Source organism: Pangasianodon hypophthalmus, chromosome 21 (assembly GCF_027358585.1).
Source record: "Pangasianodon hypophthalmus isolate fPanHyp1 chromosome 21, fPanHyp1.pri, whole genome shotgun sequence".
Lineage (NCBI taxonomy): Eukaryota > Metazoa > Chordata > Actinopteri > Siluriformes > Pangasiidae > Pangasianodon > Pangasianodon hypophthalmus.
Genome location: NC_069730.1, coordinates 500,729 through 510,728, shown reverse-complemented (window position 1 = coordinate 510,728; position 10,000 = coordinate 500,729). Strand labels below are relative to the sequence as shown.

At 40.7% G+C, this 10,000-nt stretch overlaps 1 protein-coding gene across 7 annotated transcripts in view; it reads right to left on the bottom strand.

Annotated features, from left to right (window-relative positions):
• usp45 (ubiquitin specific peptidase 45) overlaps nucleotides 1-10,000 on the bottom strand; it is a 34,896-nt gene that overhangs the window by 16,865 nt on the left and 8,031 nt on the right. The window lies entirely within an intron of this gene.

Here is a 10,000-nt window from a genome sequence, read left to right as displayed (position 1 = left end):
TGAGGCCGAGACACACAATAGACACAGAACAACAACTTCGGACTCCATGAACTTTTCAATAATGCGCCAATAATTACTAAAGTGCACATATTGTGCTAAAATGCCTTTAATCTTCTTTCTCTAGATGTTTAGATCTTGTCCTGAGCTGCCGTTAGTCCACAGTGACACTCTGTTCTTTAGTAAACTTATAAGAAGTGGACGAGGACAGGAAGTGCACTTGCTAACATCAGTGTCATGTGAGCGCTCGGAGTCGGGCCTGGTCCCAGCACTCAGCTCGGTGTTTACTTCATCTCCCCATGTTGTTGTTTTTGTGTGTGTGTGTGTGTGTGTGTGTGTGTGTGTGTGTGTTTGGGGCAGCAGCTGGACAGAGTGCAGATGACAGCTGGACGGAGTGCACTAACTCAGAGAGCTCGGATTGAGACGCAGCTGCGACCCACAACTCCACATACACACAGAGAGAGAGAGAGAGAGAGAGAGGGAGAGAGAGAGAGAGAGAGAGAGAGGAATTATCAGGACAAACCGGATAAACACCGAAAATCTGGCGAGTTTCAGACTCAGGAGACACGCTGACAACCTGCGCACCAACACTGAGGGGGAGTGTGTGTGTGTGTGTGTGTGTGTACTGGAACTAACACCCACACACCGACTGTTTAATCATGTCTTATCATCGCGCATTGATTTGTTTTAAAGTTGAGTGTGTGTGTCAGTTGTCTTAGAGAGAGAGTACTGAATTTACGTTTCTCCAAAATCACCAAGATAGAAATGAAGCGAAACAAAAAACAGAAACAGAAAGAAAGTGTTTTTAAAACTAGTTTAAAAAAAAAAAAAAACAGAAAAACTGAAGAGTACGTAAATGTGAATTTAACCAAATGTAACCCTGAATGAGGCTTTAATTAGGACAAACGAGTCTTTAAGGATCTTCTACACGCTGTAACACTGCAGACATGCAGTGTTTTAAAAACACTGTAATAACACGTGTAATAGCACACGGTAATAACACGTCACGATTACACACTGCAAACACACACCATAATGACATGCTGTAATAACACTGTAATAACATGCAGGACACGTACTGTAATAACACACTGAATATCATCCTATAATTACATATTGTATATTGCTATGCTGAAATAACACATAACTCCACGCTGTAATAATACTGTAATCACATAATAGCCTTAATGCCATGGAGTAATAACACTGAAATAATGCACTATCACTGTATAAACTGCTTTAATAAACTACTGTAATAAGCTGCTGTAATAACATGGTGTAATAAGCTAGTGTAATAAAATGCTGGTGTAATAACATGGAGTAATAAGACTGAAATAATGCACTATCACTGTACTTTATAAGCCGCTGTAATAACGTGGTGTAATAAAACGCTGTACTAACGCAGGCTACTGGAAACCACTAAAAGAAGCTCTTTAAAGCCGGATGTTAACGCTAGAGGAAGAGGAATAATTTTACGAGAGATAGGAGCGTGGTATCTCTGAAGAACATCACGACGGAGGAGATTAAACACCTCGGACTGGTGCGCTGAGAGAAATTAAATACAATTCATCCTGAAATTTTATTTTCACCTCGTCTCTATAAAACGTTCACAGAACCATTCAGATTAGAATCAGTTCAACGATCTCGACTATTAAATTCCTAAAAGAGCGTCACATCAGGTAAGTTGGATTCCTGCTAAATGGTGAGAGTGATTTTGTGTAAATTCATGGAAATGTTAAAGAAACTGAACAGTGTTTATTCTTCTTCCTCTTTTCTCTGTACGTATCTCACCTTTACTGCCTTTATTACCCAGTCCCAAGGTCGAGTCTCCATCGTAGAATAAATTAATAAATTCAGCTTGAAAAACTTCTCCCCAAAGCAGATCGTGATTCTTTTTATGCAAGTCATTAACATTCAAAATGTATATATTCATGTGTATAATTATTGGCACCCCTCACAAGGACAGAAATCTCCTGCGTTTCATTCAGACAGCATGTTTTTGAACTTCTGAAATAAATTCTGTCTCAATTGTACAGCAACAGGTTTTGTATTACAGGCTAATTTACAGACTAATACGGCTTACAGAGCTTTTTTAAATGTAATTTTTTTTTAAAAGTCTGGTTAAGATTCATTATGGTTAATTACTTCAGTATTAAAAAAAAGATAACGGAGATCAACACATAAGCATCAATCTGATATTTAAATCTCTCTTTAGATGTTTCACTGTTTAGATAAACGTCGATGTTTACAGCTGAACGCAGTGAAAGAGTTCCGTTTCCTTATTAAATCATTAAATCACACGGCTCGAGTTCGTCTGTACAGTGACCCGTGTGTGTGATATTTCTTTCTCAAAGTGTCACTTGAGCTCTACACGTTCCTGTTCAAGCGATAACACGCCACACACACACGTCAAATACGAACCACCACCATCACCATCATCATCCTCATCATCACCATCACCACCATTATCACCATCATCCTCACTATCACCATCATCTTCATCACCATCATCCTCACCATCACCATCATCCTCATCACCATCATCATCTTCATCACCATCATCCTTTCCTATCATCTTCATCACCATCATCCTCGTCACCATCATCACCATCATCCTCATCATCACCACCATCATCCTCTCCATCATCCTCATCACCATCATCATCACCATCATCATCACCACCATCATCCTCTCCATCATCCTCATCACCATCATCATCACCATCATCCTCATCACCATCATCCTCTCCATCATCCTCATCACCATCATCTTCATCACCATCATCATCACCATCATCCTCATCATCATCACCATCATCCTCGTCACCATCATCATCATCACCATCATCCTCCTCATCAGCACCATCAGCATCACTATCATCATCCTCTTCACTATCATTGTCACCGTCACATCATCCTCCTCACCATCATCACCATCACCACCATCACCTGCATCACTACCATCATCTTCATCATCAACATCATCACTATCATCACCATCATCCTCCTCCTGCTCCTCCTCAGAGCTGTGTGTGAAGCTGAACAGAGGCTAAAGCGGTGGTGTGAGGCGTCTCTGGTGCTTATTGAGGGCAGGAATAAAGAACAGAAAGATTTTAATTTGCTCAAACAAAGGCGGGCCAGCTGTGTTTGAAAGGTAAAGTCTGTCTCGGGGAGGTCAAGTCTCCTCACAGGGGGCCTCAGGTACTCGAGCTGAAGGTCTCCATGCTGACAGAGAGAGCAGTTAATGGATTTTCTTTCTTCTCCGCCGCTGTTGTTGTACTCAACTATTATGGATTCGGGAGAGAAAAAAATTCTTGCCGGAGCTCTTTTGTGGCCAGAAGGAGAGAATAATAATACAACAACAGCCTGAGGAGGGAAAAGGAAAGTTTGTAAAACATGGCGAAATTATAAATTATAGCCATGTTGCCATTTTTATAAACGCTGCATTATTTAGTCATTAATACGTTCACTAGTCTATAATTATTTTGTTTATAACCTCCTGTGTTTATTATTTAATCTTTAAGTTCTATTTTATTTAGGTATTAACGCCGTTACGCAAGATTAATTTATGTGTGTTACAGTCAGTATTTTGACAGAGAACGTGCACTGGAACCTGAGAAAAAAGGATCAAGATGTTATGGAGCAGATGCTAAGTGTAAAAGTATGTGCCCCCCATCGCTCATAAATGGGAAGTGGGAATAAAATAAAAGCTCAATTTTAGAAATGAATTCCAGGAAGTAAAAATGGAGAAAAAAAAAAAAACCTCAAAGCAAAGCAAAAATCAATAGCAAAGACTTCTGTAAAGGTTTTGCTCTGAGCCTCTGAGATCTGATCATAACACGCTGTAATAACACACTGTAATAACACACTGTTATAACACACTGTTATAACACACTGTTATAACACACTGTTATAACACACTGTATTAATATCCCCTAAAGACACGTCCTAATAAAACGCACTAATAACACACTGTAATAACACGTTAATAATGCACCATAACATCAAACGCCAATAACGCAGCATTATAAAGCTCCAAATATAATACACAGTATAACATGCCGTAATAATGCGCCATAATAACACAGTAATAACACTCTGTAATAAGATGCTATAACAAAGAGCTGTAATAACATGTCCTAATAATAACACCTGGTAATAATGCGCCATAATTAAAGGCCGTGATAAGAGACTGTAATAATTTCGTTAATGAGTTAATACAGTCTTATAGACTTATAGACATCCATTTTATTATAATCGCGTGTGTATATTTACAGGGTCAGCTCAAAAATAATGGCACCCTTCTAAAGAAACAAATGTATATATTACACGCAATGATTATGATACATAATATATATATATATAAATATTTATGAAAATCATTTTACATTCAAATTACAATTAAATTGCGGCACTGTGTTCAAATTTCTGTTTATTTCTTCCTGAGTAATATTTATCCTTTTCTGTTCTTTAATCTCACACACACACACACACACACACAATATATATATATATAAAAACAATGGCGTGTAAAATTAATAATACAGTCCTGTTTTTTTTTTCTTATATTCACTTATATATTTATATAGCTCACAAGCAGCCGAAAACATCTGGAACTCGTAAACATCTGGAAGTTTGTCTGAAGCTGTACGGTCATGTGGGAGAGACACCATCTGTCTATAAACACAGAGACGCCGAGGAGACGCGGGACAGGAGTGTGTGTGTGTGTGTGAATATGAAATAAATATGAATAAATAATTGATCCTGTAGGGAACACTCTTAGAAAAATAATCATACTAGGATGAATCCTTAAATATTCATCTTAAATCTTAAATCTTATACTAATAACTTGCTGAAGAATCTTTTTCTAAGATAATTTTCCTTCTGTCTAATTTTAATATTCAAATATTCCACGAGTTGATGAATGAATTCGGAGATAAGCGCTTGCAGAAGGAAAAGGAGAAAGGGTGTGTAACGTGGTGAGATCTATCCGTCATTTCCCTGCTGCAGTTAAACTTTCTTCCTGTTGGTGGCGCTGTGCGTGTTTACGTATATGAGACGCAACACAGAGAGATAAGGAACAGAATTATTTCTCTGTATTATTAAATATCAGCTCAGAGGTTCAGCCTGCAGCAGCTACGCCTTCGGATCAAATCCGAACATGGAGAAATACAGATACTTACACTTTAATATTTAATAATATTTAATATTTAATAATATTGCAGTGCAGTGACTGAACACAGAAATGAACATTCTGTCCTTTAAGATGTTTAATTATTAGATTAGATTCAACTTTCTTGTCATTGCGCAGAGTTGGAGTACAGAGCCACTGAGACGCAGTTAACTGCCCGAGAGTGAAAACCGCTTGCTCTCACACCGACTGTCACTAAGCTGTAGCTAGGGCACTGCCAGGCGGTTGCTATGCAATATCATGTAGTTGCTATGGAACATCAGCTGGTTGCTATGGAATATCAGGTAGCTGCTATGAAATATATTGTGGTTGCTTTGGAATATCAGGTGGTTGCTATGGAACATCATTTGTTTGCCATGGAACATAAAGTGGTTGCTATGCAATATCAGGCGGTTGCTATGGAACATCAGGTAGCTGCTACAAAACATCAGCTGGTTGCTATGGAACATAAAGTGGTTGCTATGGAACATCAGGTAGCTGCTATGAAATATATTGTGGTTGCTATGGAACATCAGGTGGTTTCTGTGGAATATCAGATGGTTGCTATGGAACATCAGGTGGTTTCTGTGGAATATCAGATGGTTGCTATGGAACATCAGGTGGTTGCTATGGAACATCAGATGGTTACTATGGAACATCATGTGGTCGCTATGGAATATCAGCTGGTTGCTAGGGTGTTTCAACTTGATTTGAGAAACAAGTATATTAAAATTTTGGTGTATGTTGTGTTGATTTTGGGTGACACACACGTCCGTTGGTTGTTAGCGTGACATTAGCATTGTAGCTCCAGCAGAAACCTTAAAAACGTACGTTTATGTACGTTTACATTTAGCGAACGTCCTGATTGATAAGTTCCTCCTTTAGAACAATCAGTAACATTAATGCTGCATCACTTTATGCGCTTTATCTTTCCAGAGGTACGATCTGCTAGCTAGCTGTCCTTCAGGCTACAACTGAAACAGCTCCATCTAGTGGTGAACCCGCGTTATGGCGTGTATCTGTTATTACTGCAGTGTGCTCAGGAATTCACAGAGCTGCTCGAACATCTGGAACTTCACACAGAGGTTTACATGTTGCTCATGAAGAACCTTCTGAAGGAACGTGAAGAACGTGAAGAAGATTAGAAACTTTATATCGATACAATGGCTCTCGGAATAGAATAAAATCGTTCAGGAGTGATGAGACGGCATTCCACTTTCCATGAGGTCTTATTTTTAAATCTTTACAGAACCAGATGAGATCAGGATTTCAGAACTGAATTTCATCAGCTCCTCAGCGTTCCTGCTCAAGGCTGCGACCGAGCTTCACGATAAACGATAAGAACACAGAAAGCACTTGAAAATGAATTGTGCGTTATAATTTATATATTTATAAAGATGTAGTATTTTGAGGGTGTGTTATTCTACACTGTTGCACGCAGTGATGTTATGATGGCGTCTGAAGCTGAACTGGGCCGAGTGAGAGACGCGCTGGAGAAGTTACACAGCGCTGAAGCGACCATCTGTCTGAGACAGAGGCATATGGAAAAGCAGATTGTTCCTCATCGTTCTTCTCTCCCTGCAGCGCTCCGCTCCGCTCGGCTCCACCACCTGACTCTCCTCCACCCCGAACACCCAATACACTGCGCTCGCCCCGAGACCACACCAAACCATCCTCCATCTGCAGGAGTGGACTTCATGCTCCTGACCATCTACAGGACGTTGGACTGCTCATCATCATAATCATCATCACAAGCAGAACAACACAGCCTTCGCTCTGATTAACTGCCACGTGTGAGACGGAGATCCGGTCACAATCCATTCCACTGCTCGAAACTAATACACCATCAAATCTGCACCGACGCCGAGAAGAAAACATCAACACGAGACAGAATTTATTTCGGATCTGTGTCGATGATTTGTGATCTGATGCTGAACAGAGAGCAGGAGCTCAGGAGGAAAGACGAGCAACAACAAATGTCTTCATTTATTACAACTCTGTGACCACGAGGCATGAAAAACCCTCAACACTGCCATCTGAGGCCAACATCTTCACCACACACACACGCGCACACACACACACACACACACACGCACACACACGCACACACACGCACGCACACAAGCACACACTCACGCACACACACGCACGCACACACACGCACACTTCCTCAGTCCATGCTGTCCTAGAAATCAGTGAAGCAGCAGCGTGCACATGGTGTCACAGTCAGAGCACTCGTTCCTCTACACACACACACACACCTCATTCCTCTACACACATACACACACACACAGTTACAGCAAAAACACACACCAAGAGTTTAAAGTCACATCTGATCTGTTATAAATTGGTGTAACAGAAAGACGTGACATTAGAAAACAAGATAAAAAATAATTTTATAACAACATAAACAAGGGTTCTTTGAGGGTTCTTTGAGGGTTCTTCAGAAGATTAAGGGTTCTCCATGCAAGGAATGTAGAAAGTTTTTAATGTTAAATTGGCATAATTGACTCATCATCATCTCCTCCTCCTCCTCCTAATCCTCACACTCATCACACTCATCATCATCATCTCCTCCTCCTCACCACACTCATCATCATCACCATCATCATCTCCTTCTCATCACACTCATCATCACCATCATCATCTCCTCCTTCTCATCACACTCATCATCACCATCATCATCTCCTCCTGCTCACCACACTCATTATCATCACCATCATCATCTCCTCCTCCTCACACTCATCATCACCATCTCCTCATCCTCCTCCTCCTCCTCCTCATTACACTCATCGTCATCACCATCACCATTATCATCTCCTCCTCCTCACACTCATCACCATCATCATCATCCACCTCTTCCTCATCATCATCATGTTCCTCCTCATTAAAACCATAGTCTCCTCCTCATCACCATCATCATCATCCTCATCCTCCTCCTGCTCCTCCTCAGAGCTGTGTGTGAAGCTGAACAGAGGCTAAAGCGGTGGTGTGAGGCGTCTCTGGTGCTTATTGAGGGCAGGAATAAAGAACAGAAAGATTTTAATTTGCTCAAACAAAGGCGGGCCAGCTGTGTTTGAAAGGTAAAGTCTGTCTCGGGGAGGTCAAGTCTCCTCACAGGGGGCCTCAGGTACTCGAGCTGAAGGTCTCCATGCTGACAGAGAGAGCAGTTAATGGATTTTCTTTCTTCTCCGCCGCTGTTGTTGTACTCAACTATTATGGATTCGGGAGAGAAAAAAATTCTTGCCGGAGCTCTTTTGTGGCCAGAAGGAGAGAATAATAATACAACAACAGCCTGAGGAGGGAAAAGAAATAAAACAGAAAACGCCCTGGCCTTCGAGCAGAAATGCAATTTCACCAGCTCTCTCGCACTAGACTCGGCTCATTACAGGGCCACAATGGAGGCGTGTTTTTATTCGTCTCCTCTTTACTCAGGCAGGAGGGAATAATGTCCGAGGAAGAGTGGCAGCAGGTAATTTACAGAAGTGGAGGACGAGATGGAGGACGGAGGTGGAAGGCCGGTTTCGGTCCTGTTTGACCCAAAACCAGCGACCTGACCACCAGCTGTGGCGTGATCCTCACTGAAAGATCCGAGGCGGATAAAGAGAGCGAGGGTTTCCTCACGGTGACGGCCGCTTCAGAGCCGCGTGAGGTGCTGAGAGGAAACACTTTTCTTTCTGTGGTCTGCGTGACTAACGCTCTCCACAATTAACTCATGAGATAACGAATGATGATGATGATGATGACAATGATGATGATGATGGTCTCTCCTCAATAAAATGTAATTAACGTTCAGTGTGACGTTAAACATGAAGTTAATAATAAGCAGCTCCTCCATTTGTTTTAACGGCCCAAAGAAACCAAAGTCCCGCCTACTCGATTTCTATTGGCTCGCGAAAGCCGAGATTCACAAATCAGCATTCATTTACATAAAGTGAAAGTAAAAAGTCGGCACCTTTGTAATAAATCTAAATCAAGTCGGAGTCCTTTTCTTAAGAAAAGTGTCCTTTCTTATTAATTTATCTTAACATCAGGCAGCATTAGAGCTGATGTGCAAAAAAAAAAACAAATTAAACTGAGAGTCATCTGTTCCTAATTAATGTTTTTATCCAGAGTGACTCAGCTGATATAAACACATTATTAAAAATTCATCTGTGTGATCTTAGGCAGGTTTTTTTGTTTTAGGTGAATAAATTAACGACATGATTATGAACGATGTGAAGACGATAAATGTTATAATTCTGCAACAGATTGAACCCATGAATACCTGCACGCACACACACACACACACACACACACACACACACACACACACACACACACACACAGAGAGAGAGAGAATTGGTGAATTCCTCTTGGCACCTGTAAAGCTCTGTATAAAATACCGTACACACTCTGACATCAGTTCACGCTTTGGAATTAAATTATTTTGTGAAATTTGCTATTCAAATCACCCTCGCGCTTTTTTCGAGCATCTTTAGAAGCGTTCTGAACGCGGCCTTGGAAATGAGTCATGAAGGCGAATATGAAGCAAAAGAAAAAAAACAACAAAGGCTTAAATTTTCTCCTTATTCAGGGTCACGTGTAAAACACAATTTCCAAAATGTTTTCCAGGAAAAAAAACTCGAACGGCACAAAGCGGGTGGCTTTTCAGTGCATTTAATCAAAAGCTGAATAAAATAAATCGAGTTAAGATGCTGGCCGAAGCCTTCGGCTGGTGAGATTAATTAACGCTCTTAATTAACACTTTTGATCGTTTTTTTCAGTGAGTCTGTTAGACTTATGAACTCGAGATGAGTAAATTCATACAGCACCAGTCAAAAATGTGTGAAA